The following is a 14,929-nucleotide window of genomic DNA, read 5'->3' on the forward strand; positions in this document are numbered from 1 at the left end:
CAAAGAGTAAAACAGTGAAATGTGGATTATTAAATATTAGGTCTCTCTCCTCCAAGTCTCTGTTAGTACATGACTTAATAATTGATCAACAAATTGATTTACTCTGCCTTACAGAAACCTGGTTGCAGCAGGATGATTATGTTAGTTTAAATGAATCAACACCCCCGAGTCATTCTAACTACCAGAAATCTCGAAGCACAGGTCGAGGGGGCGGTGTGGCAGCAATTTTTCACACCAGTCTATTAATTAATGAAAGACCAAGACAGACTTTTAATTCATTTGAAAGCCTGATGCTTAACATTGTCCACCCCAGCTGTGAAACTCAGAAACCAGTCTTACTTGTTATCATCTATCGTTCACCTGGGCCTTACACAGAGTTTCTGTCTGATTTCTCAGACTTTATATCTAATTTAGTTCTGAGCTCAGATAAAATAATTATTGTGGGTGATTTTAACATCCATGTTGATGCTAAAAATGACAGCCTCAACATGGCATTTAATCTGTTGTTAGACTCAATTGGTTTCTCTCAAAATGTAAAAGAACCCACCCACCACTTTAATCACACTCTAGATCTTGTTTTAACATATGGCATAGAAACTGAACATTTAACAGTGTTTCCTGAAAACCCTCTCCTGTCTGATCATTTCTTGATAACATTTACATTTACAATAATTGATTACGCAGCAGTGGAGAGTGGACTTTATCAAAGTAGATGTCTTTCTGAAAGCGCTGTAACTAAGTTTAAGAATATAATCCAGCCACTGTTATCATCGTCAATGCCCTGTACCAACACAGAGCAGAGCAGCTATCTGAACGCTACCCCAACAGAGGTCGATTATCTTGTTAATAATTTCACCTCCTCACTACGTACGACTCTGGATACTGTAGCTCCAGTGAAAACTAAGGTCTCTAATCAGAAGTACCTGACCCCGTGGTATAATTCTCAAACACGTACCCTAAAGCAGATGACTCGTAATCTGGAGAGGAAATGGCGTGCCACAAATTTAGAGGATCATCATTTAGCCTGGAGAAATAGTTTGTTGCTTTATAAGAAAGCCCTCCGCAAAGCCAGAACAGCTTACTACTCATCACTGATTGAAGAAAATAAGAACAACCCCAGGTTTCTCTTCAGCACTGTAGCCAGGCTGACAAAAAGTCAGAGCTCTTTTGAGCCAACCATCCCTTTAACGTTAACTAGTGATGACTTCATGAACTTCTTCACAAATAAAATTTTTATCATTAGAGAAAAAAATACCAATAATCATCCCACAGATGTAATATTATCTACAGCTACTCTTAGTTCCATTGATGTTAAGTTAGACTCTTTTTTTACAATCGATCTTTCTGAGTTAACTTCAATAATTACTTCCTCCAAACCATCAACGTGTCTTTTAGACCCCATTCCTACAAAACTGCTCAAAGAAGTCCTGCCATTGGTTAATTCTTCGATCTTATATATGATCAACCTATCTCTAATAATCGGCTATGTACCACAGGCCTTCAAGGTGGCTGCAGTTAAACCTTTACTCAAAAAGCCATCTCTAGACCCAGCAGTCTTAGCTAATTATAGGCCAATCTCCAACCTTCCTTTCATATCAAAAATCCTTGAAAGAGTAGTTGTCAAACAGCTAACAGATCATCTGCAGAGGAATGGTTTATTTGAAGAGTTTCAGTCAGGTTTCAGAGTTCATCACAGCACAGAAACAGCTTTATTGAAGGTTACAAATGATCTTCTTATGGCCTCTGACAGTGGACTCATCTCTGTGCTTGTCCTTCTTGACCTTAGTGCAGCATTCGATACTGTTGACCATAATATCCTATTAGAGCGATTAGAACATGCTGTAGGTATTACAGGTATTGCACTGCAGTGGTTTGTATCATATCTATCTAATAGACTCCAGTTTGTGCATGTAAATGGAGAGTCCTCTTCACACACTGAGGTTAATTATGGAGTTCCACAGGGTTCAGTGCTAGGACCAATTCTGTTTACATTATACATGCTTCCCTTAGGCAGCATCATTAGAAGACATAGCATACATTTTCACTGCTATGCAGATGACACCCAGCTCTATCTGTCCATGAAGCCAGATAACACACACCAATTAGTTAAACTGCAGGAATGTCTTAAAGACATAAAGACTTGGATGGCCACTAACTTTCTGCTTCTTAACTCAGATAAAACTGAGGTCATTGTACTCGGCGCTGAAAAGCTTAGAAATATGGTATCTAACCAGATTCTTACTCTGGATGGCATTACCTTGGCCTCCAGTAACACTGTGAGGAACCTTGGAGTCATTTTTGACCAGGATATGTCCTTCAACGCACATATTAAACAAATATGTAAGACTGCGTTCTTCCATTTGCGCAACATCTCTAAAATTAGAAATATCCTGTCTCAGAGTGACGCTGAAAAACTAGTTCATGCATTTATTACTTCCAGGCTGGACTACTGCAATTCATTATTATCAGGATGTCCAAAAAACTCACTGAAAAGCCTTCAGTTAATCCAAAATGCTGCAGCAAGAGTCCTGACAGGGACTAGAAAGAGAGAGCATATTTCTCCTGTTTTGGCTTCCCTTCATTGGCTTCCTGTTAAATCCAGAATTGAATTCAAAATCCTGCTCCTCACATACAAGGTCTTAAATAATCAGGCCCCATCTTATCTTAATGACCTTGTAGTACCATATCACCCTATTAGAGCACTTCGCTCCCGCTCTGCAGGCCTACTTGTTGTTCCTAGAGTATTTAAAAGTAGAATGGGAGGGAGAGCCTTCAGTTTTCAGGCCCCTCTTCTGTGGAACCAGCTTCCAGTTTGGATTCAGGAGACAGACACTATCTCTACTTTCAAGATTAGGCTTCAAACTTTCCTTTTTGCTAAAGCATATAGTTAGGGCTGGACCAGGTGACCCTGAATCCTCCCTTAGTTATGCTGCAATAGATGTAGGCTGCCGGGGGATTCCCATGATGCATTGAGTTTTTCCTTTCCAGTCACCTTTCTCACTCACTATGTATTAACTGACCTCTCTGTATTGAATCGTATCTGTTATTAATCTCTGTCTCTCTTCCACAGCATGTCTTTATCCTGTCTTCCTTCTCTCACCCCAACCAATCACAGCAGATGGCCCCGCCCCTCCCTGAGCCTGGTTCTGCCGGAGGTTTCTTCCTGTTAAAAGGGAGTTTTTCCTTTCCACTGTCGCCAAAGTGCTTGCTCATAGGGGGTCATATGATTGTTGGGCTTTTCTCTGTATCTATGAAGCGCCTTGAGGCGACATTTGTTGTGATTTGGCGCTATATAAATAAAATTGAATTGAATTGAATTGAATTGAATACCATCTAGGTGAAATTGCAAAGAGTGAACAAAATCCCTTTGAGATGGGCTATAACATCACCCACTTCTGTTCTGTCTTGGGAGTGTTCTCCATTACCCTTGAAAACAAACCCACTGTTCCTGTTCCTGGTTATCATATACCTTGTAGGTCAGCAGAGAGAGCTGAATGTCAGGAGCATATCACTCCACTATGTACGGGATACAACAAACACAGTACTCAGCTGGCAGTGAAGAAACAGACCAAATCCAACCTAAAAGAATACACATACACTTGCACTCAGATGATAAGCTTAAAGCTTAAAAAGATCTTAGATTGTAGGATTTTTTCTAAAGGTCAAAATCATTCTGTGGTTTGTCTCAAACTTGCTTGTGGATTCAAATATCTTTTCGGCTCAATTTATTTTCAGCCATGACCTGGGTTTACTGTGCAAAACATCTGTGGTGCCAAAAGGGAAAAAAAGGACGTTTTGTCACATTCACATTCTGGCTTTTATTTTTCTTTGCTGTATTGAATCTGATTGTTGGCATTCATTGGTTGAGACTAGGGAGGCTCGTGTTATCGACTGACTATGGATCAGGACCACTCCAGCCTGTAGGCTATTAGGAGAGCTAGCAGTTCACACTCCTGCCCCGTCGTTCCTTAATTGGTCCCCTCAGAAGCTTGGCGCACACAAACTTCACAATCACGCTGGAAGATTACACTAAAGAAAAAGAGATTCCCTGTGTGCAAGCTGCTTGGCATCGATTAGCTCATTCGCACTTCTGTTTCTTCAGAATTTCTTTTTTATCTCGTTTCTTTTCACCTAAGATTACAATCAGCTGGTCTGGTCTTTGAGTAAACCATACAAATCGAGATAAAGAGTAGTAGAGAAGACAATGGTTGGAACAAATGGGAGATGACTCAGGACTGCCTACTTGGTAATTGGGTTTTATCTCCTCATTTTATCAGGCCTTGTTTTGGATTACAGCTATACAACACACACATACACAGGAAAAGAGAAGTATACCTAGACATTAGCAAATCTCAAGATAACAAGTGGGAGAATGTGGCCATTGCTGGACTCTCATTATAGTACTTCACAGAAGACAAGCTCGACTGTTTTCTGTTGAAAAATGCAGTTTTTATCCACTGTGGTCTCTAAGTATTGGCTACAGTCAGTAAACACAATGCACAGAAAAAATATCAAGAGAAGATGCTACTGCACAATAGCTCATCTTTTCCATTTCCCCCATTCTAATTCGCGGCATGTCGGTTTCAACCTGACATTTCAATTTCGAATGCTTCTACAATTCAGTGCTTTGAATATGGCTGTTGTCAGTACATGTGTATGCACAGGTTGAAGACCATGACAGGCTGACAATTCCAAGAGTCATTCAGCAGAAACACTGTAGATATTTCACCTTCTAAGACGGAGGGTTTCACATCTATTTCAAATGCGACTTTTGACAACAAAGTTGTCAAAAAGTAATATACGCAACACAAAGAGGCATTATTGAATATGCAGCCACTTTACAAAACACCTGAATCACCACATTTAATGTGGACAACACAATAAATGTGGTGACATATTTTTTTTAAGTTTTCCAATAGGTTATTGAAAAATCTATATTCAAGCAAACCTCTGTTGGACCTTTATCCCTCTCAGATGATGCAAAACAGTTTAAATATGGAAGTGAGTGCCGCAGGATGATGTGTGTCCATCACCAAGCTATACTGTGGAAAATATCAGGAAACAGCAGCATCCATTATTCCAAGGAATTGTAGGATAATAAGGTTATTTTTTAATACTTTGGGGAGGACTGTGGGGTTTTATAGGTGAAGGCATACAATGGTGTCTTCAGGGAAATGCTGTGACTTGGTCTTAAATTAATAATAATTATTTAATCTGAGATGCTTTATGCTAAATGCTATATAAAGGCACTGTGGCTTTATACTATATGTTCTGTTTTGTCTTCAGCTTTGGGGCTAAGTTGGTCTAAAGCGGCTAAGGTGAAATGAAGCAGAAACTGGTAACACGATTTATTGATTCTGCTGTCTGTGAGCTGAAACAAAAGTAGCTTTTAAACGAATGTAACCACATCGATGCACAGAATAGACGTTATCTGTCTTAATGACAAAGGGGAGTCCTTGGCTGAAGGGGAACCTCATCAAAGTTACACATGCATAACCTTGCAACCACATTGACGGCGCAGAGGAAAACACACACCCTTCATGTATGAATGAACATTTAAGTGGTTCAAGTCATTCACCAATGTAAAGAATTCATATTTTGTTTAAAAATTCTTAATGACTTTCCATTTAAATAATAATCAAACAGCACAAGCTTCACATTTAAATTAATTATAAATATAACATATTCAATATGACCGCAGGATGTCATGTGGCTATGAATTCACTACAAAGACTATGTTTCTGTAATGCTATTTGTCCATGGTATGTTGTGAAAACAATTATTATCAAGAAAATAAGAGCAATACTCTTGTTCACAGAAAACACCAACACAAGTGCTACTTTGAATGCTGATGGTTTCAAAGAGGAGTGGATAAAGAGCATAAAGAGTGCCATTTTACCTCAGAACAGATGAGGATAATAAGGAGCAAGAACGGACAGTGTCTGCCATGGAAGTCATGAACAGCTGACTAGTATTTTGTGTTTATAGTCCATAATTTCATTGTATATGTACAATGACAATAAAGGCCTATTCTATTCTATTCTATTCTATTCTATTCTTCTAAGACAGTGCTAGTCTAAATGATTTTAGAGCCCATGGTAAGAGTAGGACTATTTTCAAGATCCATATATAGTCATATATCGTTTGGCTGATGCTTCCCCTTTTACATGTGTGACTATTCTGATTAAACTATTAGCATTTACTTCCATTTTTCCTTTCACTGGGTTCCTCACCGGTTGATATAGATTTACATTTTTACCTAGCAGCTCATGTTTGCATGCCCTCTGCTTTATATCTATGAAACACAAGAGCAAATGCAGTTATGCACTATCCTGTTTTATGTTTAGTTATTCAGTTATGAATAATCAATGAATTTCCTCAATACCTTTATGTTAGTGATGGTCACATGGATCTTCAAGGTAACCCTTTTAAGCCACATTTAATAAAGAGTCACAGTCAACTCAACAGCACATTGTGGTAACTTAAATGCACAGAGCATGAATCTTGCAATGACTGCAAAGAAAGCTATTTTTTTTCATAAGAAAAAGGCTATGAGGAGTCCCCTTACTTGGTCTGAAGTTTGCTTGAGTAGTGCTGATGATGTGTTTGCTCACTGTTGGGTATAATCCATTCCAAGTATACTGTATTCGCATTACATTTCTCTGTATTGTAGTATTGTAATGCAACACATTACTGTACTAAACTCAGTAATCATATTACAGTTACAATATGTTATTACTTGTGTTACAAAGATTACAAAAGTAATAACATCAGATTATCTGCCTGAAGTGCAGATAATAACATGCTATCTGCACGTCAGGCAGATAGCATGTGTCCTAAACAAGATCTTATGCATGTCCCTTTTAGGATATGGTAAATGGTAAATGGCCTGTATTTATATAGCGCTTTACTAGTCCCTAAGGACCCCAAAGCACTTTACATATCCAGTCATCCACCCATTCACACACACAGGTGATGGCAAGCTACATTGTAGCCACAGCCACCCTGGGGCGCACTGACAGAGGCGAGGCTGCCGGACACTGGCGCCACCGGGCCCTCTGACCACCACCAGTAGGCAACGGGTGAAGTGTCTTGCCCAAGGACACAACGACCGAGACTGTCCAAGCCGGGGGTCGAACCGGCAACCTTCCGGTTACAAGGCGAACTCCCAACTCTTGAGCCACGATCGCCCCCAGGATAGGGTAATATCAGTGTGTGGGCCTGTCGCCTCAGGTTTATACTGTTTTTTTTTATTATTTTATTTTTGCTTTTAAATTATTAGGTTTATATTGTTAAAATGTAATTATGTGGCATTACATTTCAGGTCATTTTACATAGTTACAGAGTGATGCAAGAGGAATGTAACCAGTTGTGTAACAAAATTACATTTTCCAGTAAGTAATTAAGTAACGTAGAGTGTTACTTTTAAGAAAACTAGCAAGTAATATGTAATTCATCACTTGTTTTGACTAATTACCTCAACACATGTATCGGTTACATGGTTCAAATCATGCTTGTGAATGAAAGGGGTTGTGTCTTTATTTATTTTTTTGTTATTTTTTTGAAACGGTAATGCTGTTACTGTAATATTATCCAAATACATACACCCAAAATTTTCTGCCCTAGATAACTGCCAACGTCAATTATGTTGCTTATCTCACAGCTAGCACAGCTGTAAGAGTCTAAGAGGATAGAGAGACATGAACGTCACAGAAGGTTTGGTGAACTCTGAACTTATTCTTTAATTACTGAAGCTGTGGATAAACCTGCTTTTCATTGCTATAAATAAATAAAAACAAAACAGTAAGCCAAGATAAACAGTTATATAAAAAGCAGATGCAATGAGGCACAGTGTGGTTTTAAATATCTCCTCTACATCCTCCGCTTAGGGTTTCTCTGTATTATTGTAGGGTCTTTACCTTACAATCTAAAGTGGCTTGAGGCAACTGCTGTTGTGATTTGGCACTATATAAATAAAATTGAATTGAATTGAATAGCAGTTTGTGTGCCTCCTGTCTGAACCAATAAAACCTTCTGACCCAATGCATGTCCAAAGATAAACTGCAGACCAACTGCACTTCAACACATTGAAATCGATATTCAAGACAAGATAGCAGCAGTGGATCTGTCTTGAACATATGGATGGATGGAACACAATATGTTCAAAAATGAAAAAAAAAAATGGAAAGAACAAATGTATAGGAACAGTCTCAAGTGACTAGTGTTAGGGGCAAGTTTGAACCAAGAAAGGGCTTTTTTCTGTAGAGAGATGTTCTCCAGGAGCTCTGGGTTCTCCATCAAAAACACAGGCATCTATTTGAGGATGCAGAGCCATCAAATTAATCAGAAGCTTCATTTATTTTGTTTTATGTTTATATGATGTTAAATTTTACAAACAACTGACACACGCATATACGTGTTTCTTAAGTCTCGCTACTACACTAATATTGTTATTATTGCTCTGGGAAACAGAGTTAGAGTTGTTTAAAAGCTTACTTTGCTTAAGAAATAATTATCTCTTACTATTTTGGGAACATAAGTTACCAATTATAGGTTATCATAGCAATAAGCTGCGATTTTGAGTTGTAGTTGCTATTCATTGTTTGTTTTTTTTGACTGATGAGACAGTCTGTTTGCACAGTTCACTATAATTTTCGGTTTCATACGTTTTAGATTAGCAATTGTCAAAGAGTGTTTGATAATCTTCTCTTTTGTCACCAGGTATGAAAAACATAAAGGCACAAAGGCAGTTGTCATCCAGCTTTGCGTTTTATTTTATCAATGACAGAACTTTGTTGGTTTTAAAACATACAGTCACACATGACTTCAGAGAGGTATTATGTCAGCTTCACATGCTCAGAGGGACTCTTAAACCCCATCCTGTTTCTGTGACACTCATAAAAGCACAAAATGGTCCTTGAGGATGCATATGAATTCAAAAAGGGAACACAAGACATAAGAAATGTGGATGAACCAGTCTGTCTCGCAACAGTCAGCCAACTTTTCAAAAAGTACTGTGTTCATAAAAGAGAAGGGACAAAGACAAAACAAAAAACAAGATCCAGAACATTTAAACATAGTTCATCTTAAATGCCATCAGTTTGGAAAAAGCATGGCATTTAAGAACTCTTTCGTCTCGCAAACTTTGATTTTTGTCTACGCAAGTGCATAACTAATAGACTCCAGTTTGTGCATGTAAATGGAGAGTCCTCTTCACACACTGAGGTTAATTATGGAGTTCCACAGGGTTCAGTGCTAGGACCAATTCTGTTTACATTATACATGCTTCCCCTAGGCAGCATCATTAGAAGACATAGCATACATTTTCACTGCTATGCAGATGACACCCAGCTCTATCTGTCCATGAAGCCAGATAACACACACCAATTAGTTAAACTGCAGGAATGTCTTAAAGACATAAAGACTTGGATGGCCACTAACTTTCTGCTTCTTAACTCAGATAAAACTGAGGTCATTGTACTCGGCGCTGAAAAGCTTAGAAATATGGTATCTAACCAGATTCTTACTCTGGATGGCATTACCTTGGCCTCCAGTAACACTGTGAGGAACCTTGGAGTCATTTTTGACCAGGATATGTCCTTCAACGCACATATTAAACAAATATGTAAGACTGCGTTCTTCCATTTGCGCAACATCTCTAAAATTAGAAATATCCTGTCTCAGAGTGACGCTGAAAAACTAGTTCATGCATTTATTACTTCCAGGCTGGACGACTGTAATTCATTATTATCAGGATGTCCAAAAAACTCCCTGAAAAGCCTTCAGTTAATCCAAAATGCTGCAGCAAGAGTACTGACAGGGACTAGAAAGAGAGAGCATATTTCTCCTGTTTTGGCTTCCCTTCATTGGCTTCCTGTTAAATCCAGAATTGAATTCAAAATCCTGCTCCTCACATACAAGGTCTTAAATAATCAGGCCCCATCTTATCTTAATGACCTTGTAGTACCATATCACCCTATCAGAGCACTTCGCTCTCGCTCTGCAGGCCTACTTGTTGTTCCTAGAGTATTTAAAAGTAGAATGGGAGGGAGAGCCTTCAGTTTTCAGGCCCCTCTTCTGTGGAACCAGCTTCCAGTTTGGATTCAGGAGACAGACACTATCTCTACTTTCAAGATTAGGCTTCAAACTTTCCTTTTTGCTAAAGCATATAGTTAGGGCTGGACCAGGTGACCCTGAATCCTCCCTTAGTTATGCTGCAATAGATGTAGGCTGCCGGGGGATTCCCATGATGCATTGAGTTTTTCCTTTCCAGTCACCTTTCTCACTCACTATGTATTAACAGACCTCTCTGTATTGAATCATATCTGTTATTAATCTCTGTCTCTCTTCCACAGCATGTCTTTATCCTGTCTTCCTTCTCTCACCCCAACCAATCACAGCAGATGGCCCCGCCCCTCCCTGAGCCTGGTTCTGCTGGAGGTTTCTTCCTGTTAAAAGGGAGTTTTTCCTTCCCACTGTCACCAAAGTGCTGCTCATAGGGGGTCATATGATTGTTGGGTTTTTCTCTGTATCTATGAAGCACCTTGAGGCGACTTTTGTTGTGATTTGGCGCTATATAAATAAAATTGAATTGAATTGAAATTGAACCATAAGAATGTTATCATAAGCATTCAATATGGAGTGCTCAAAAAAGGTTCAGGTAACATTTGACGATCACAGTATAACTCCAAGTATTTTAAACTTCAGGGGTATCAATATGTTTAGCAAGGGGGAATAAACCGTTGCGAATCCATTCCACCAGCTTTCGTGGCAACAGGTGCACCGGAGAGCCACAAAAGAAATATCCCCAAAAAGGTGATTGTTTTGGGCGTGGTAGCCACAGAACATTACTTTCACTTTATTTGTTTTGATTACTGTCTAGTTTTTCTTTTTGTTAATGTCCTGGTCACTGCTGATAACATGAAACAGTAATTACTCCCATTCTGCTTGCACAGGAAGTCCAATCCAGTTTGGCACATCACTATGTGACATTGTAAAAACGGTTCACCTTGACTCTCAGAACAGTCTCAAGAATGCGGAACAGATACTAGAAGATGAGCTAATATGTAAGGAGCGCTCATCAGGGTCATAGAGGAGGGGCACTGCTAAAGCCTTACAAAATGACACATTATTCGATACTTTTCTTAAAAGTAAGTATGTTAGTTAATTGCTGTACATTACTCATTACATTACTTTTGTGTTACTCCATAAAATGACCTGAATTGCACTGTGACATAATTACCCATTAGCAATATAAAACTTAATGTGTAACTCCTGCTAAGGAGCTGGTGCAAGCTAGTGTGTTGGAAGTTCCTGCATAGCACAGGTATTCATGTCACTGACTGGCCCTCACTCGCCTCAGACCTGACTCTGAGAACATCTGATGTCTCTGTGAGGAGATCCTGCAGGACACATCTTGTCTCTCATCAGCAGACATTGTCAAGAGTTCATATAAGCATGTTGGAGACATATATTTTACTGAATGTTGTTTTATCACTCAACCAAATGACTTCTTCAGTCTCAGCTGACTGCTGGTTTCCTTGGCCTTATGAACAGTACAGTTGCAGTATGCAAATTATCATGATCGCTAATGTGATTGGAGCCTTTCCCCTGCTCTCTGTGAATGGTTCCCTCTATATGGTCATGACATTGAGATTAACGTTGTAGCATTTCCATACCTGGATGCATCAAGACATCAGTGAACCACACTATGACATAAGCTAGACCAGCCTGTAATTTCAATTTGCTTTGAATTTTTGGTATGACTTTTGAATCCAGGCCTCAAAACTTAACCATTGTTTTTGTCCTTTTGTTCTCAGCAAATGACACAATGCATATCAATAAAGATTTTCTCCCCTTATTGTTTTTTGAGCAGTGCATAACTAAACAAATACTTTGTCAGTTATTACTAAATGTCTATACAGAGGCACATAAAGGACATTTAATGTTCACATCATCCACGTATCCATGTCAGACAGGGTAGAGAAAGGGGGGTATGACTTTTTACTTTCCTCTAGTCTGTATTCCTCCCTCCAGTCTTTATTCCAGGCTAATGACACATGGAGGTTAAGGACCATTAGTCTGCTCTTTGGACTATAGCTGCACCTATTTTAGTGCTACAGCATAGCTTTCTTCAATGGGCCAACCCCACTTTATCACTGCTCACCCAAGACCTTTCCCAGAAGGTCAGGCTTTTCTAATGACTCGTGACTTGAGTCATGAGGAGGAGAAAAAAAGTGAATGGGTAAAATTGCCTGCTCAGAGAGACAGAGCAAGAATGAAAAGAAGGAATGGAAGAAAAAAGAAGGCAAGCAAGGAAAGAGTTTTTGGAGAAGGTTATACTGTAGCAACAATTTTATTTCTCGTATGGATCGATGGTTAGACTGATGGTTAGACTGATGGTTAGACTGATTTAACTGGGATCCCATTCAGAAAATGTTTTAAATAATCCTAAATAAATATTGACTTGTGACATATTTTATTGTTGACTTACATAAACTCCATCACTGACTACAGAGATGAAATTGTACATTCAACTCGGGAATTCTTAATCCAGAAATATAAATTAAATATGTTTTAGTTTTGCTCTGTCTAAATCCCTCACCTTTATTAAATCTAGTTGACTTGTGAGTTTATTGCAAATTACTCTTTAATGAGCCAAACGTTTAGTACAATTTGAACTTACTGACCTCCTTAAAGTGTTTTCCCAATGTAGTCTGAGGAATGGACAAAGGGCAATTCTTATAATTCTAAAAAAGTGAGGAATAATGAGTAACACACATAATCTGGCTAAGCTAACAATAACACCTTTCCATTTTTATAAAACTTTATAAAACACACTCCTGCTGAAATGTAGCAGACCTTGCTACATTTCGATTTCACTGACCAGTGGTTGATTTTTCTTTCTTACAAACATCCCGTAGGGTGTCCATGATACAGCTGAGCCGAGACTCAATTTAATGAGCAGTAAAGTGATTTCACAGCATCAACTCTTCCTATTAGAACAGCATGGTTTAGTTGTAATTGTAAACAAGTAAGCAGGACAAGCAACACTATCTCCATAATTTTGTAATATCTATATAGATATATCTATAGATAGATAGATAGATAGATAGATAGATATGATTGTTTGTGATTTGGTTTTTTATGTTTTATATCATCTTTCGATGCATGGATGCAGTGGTTGATTTGCTTTTGCTTTAGTTGATCTTACTCATTTAATTTAATTGTTGCTAAAATTGTATTTGTTGTATTTATTTTTATGAAAACATACTGTAAACATATTGTTTATTTGGCTAATTTAAGCTATTGAGCCCTGCTTTAAAAAACTGTCACAGATTTAATACTGCCTGTGAAGCTGGATTTAAGAATCATGTTTTTAAAGTTTAAAGTTTTTGGAACATGTTCAGAGCCATCTTGTGCCAGTACAGAGCATGACATCACCGGGTTGGTTAGTTGGTTGCTGCTAATACACTTAGAACAGCTTTTATTAGCTAACTAGTGATAGACCGATAACTCAGTGGAAAACAAGGACACTAAAACTAAAAAGTAGTATAAGGAGGTCCCTTTTTGTACTGCCCCTGGCTGCAACTATGAGTTTAATGTTAACAAAAGGATGTACTGTTCACTTTCACTCTCAGGCTCTTAAGGAGTAAGTGGTTCTTCAGTGTTTGCTAGCTCCACCAAAACAGGAAAATCCACCTGTTAGCTATAAAGTTGGGGGTTGTAAAACACCTTACGAATGACTTTTTTCACAGTTTGTCATTGTGAGTACATTTCATCATGTGTATTAATTAATACTTTCAGTTATTTTTCTATGTACTATACAAGAGTAAGTTACAATATTAAAAACAGATGACAAAATGAAGTGAACAGGGTGTGAGATATAGTAGGGAGCTAGTCAACCATCAGCTCTTTGTGTTGATGTGTTGGAGGGGGTTTATATGTTAATATGTCTAATTTAGGTTCTAGAAGTATTGTGACAGCAAGACAAGAGGCGACAGAGACAGGTGAGCAAGGCACAGACAGAGAGGAGCACAGAAGAAGGTTAAATAATTTATTTCATCATAACTTTATGCATTTTTTTAAATATTAAAAAAGCATATTGCAACATTCTACCACTTTTTAAGATAGTGAATCAATATACATCTTTATGTTTTAAAATATAATTCATTGATGTTAAAAGATCATCATATGATCATATCATCTGTGCTCTGTTAAAAAGAAAAATTGACACAAAATGTCTCGGTAACTTTCTGCCAGTACATTATCTGTTTGTTATAGTAATAATAAATGGTAAAAAGAAAAAGAATAGAAAAAGAATCAAATAAAATGCAACCTTATAAAATCCCTTTATAAAATCCCTTTATAAGTATATATATTTCTGTATCTTTAAGGATTGTTCGTTCTTTTTCCATTTTGGCCCGATGAGTTGCTTACGAAGGTCCTGTTGCCTTCTCTTTTAAAAGTTTTTCAGACAGGCTTCATAGAGAAGCGATGTCAGGCAGAAACAAAAAACTGAAAGGAATACGTATCCTTACTGAGCCTAAAGAAGCTGGATGCCATAGCTGGGGAGAAGGATGTGTGGTCCTAGCATGCTGCTACCACGAGACAGACCCAGCTAATCAGTGGGAAACTGAAGGATGGATGGAAAACAGGAACTGTTACACAGAAAATAAGTAATGCTGGCCAGGTTTAGCTTATCAGCCATGAGACATTGGACCACAATGTCTCATGGCTGATGCATTTGGGTACAAATGGTTGAACAAATGAAAGATAGATAAGACAAAGAAAAAAAGCGTAAAAGGGAAAAGATACAGAGTCATTGCTGGAATATTACCTTCAGAGGTATAGTATGTAGCAGCTTGATAATGTCAGGCTGTGACTGGAAAGTAATTGCTTTCTAATGAATTTCAGTTTTTCCCTGAAA

The 14,929-nt window shown here is 38.2% G+C and overlaps 2 protein-coding genes across 2 annotated transcripts in view; one reads left to right on the forward strand and one right to left on the reverse strand.

The window, feature by feature from the left end:
- The window catches only part of LOC146490325 (zinc finger protein 277-like), a 175,512-nt gene that overhangs the window by 101,333 nt on the left and 59,250 nt on the right, over nucleotides 1–14,929 (reverse strand). The gene's annotated exons all lie outside the window — the stretch shown is intronic.
- Nucleotides 1–14,929, forward strand: part of LOC146490328 (uncharacterized) — a 110,918-nt gene that overhangs the window by 69,106 nt on the left and 26,883 nt on the right. The gene's annotated exons all lie outside the window — the stretch shown is intronic.

Source organism: Neolamprologus multifasciatus, unplaced genomic scaffold (assembly GCF_963576455.1).
Source record: "Neolamprologus multifasciatus unplaced genomic scaffold, fNeoMul1.2 scaffold_14, whole genome shotgun sequence".
Classification (NCBI taxonomy): Eukaryota; Metazoa; Chordata; class Actinopteri; order Cichliformes; family Cichlidae; genus Neolamprologus; species Neolamprologus multifasciatus.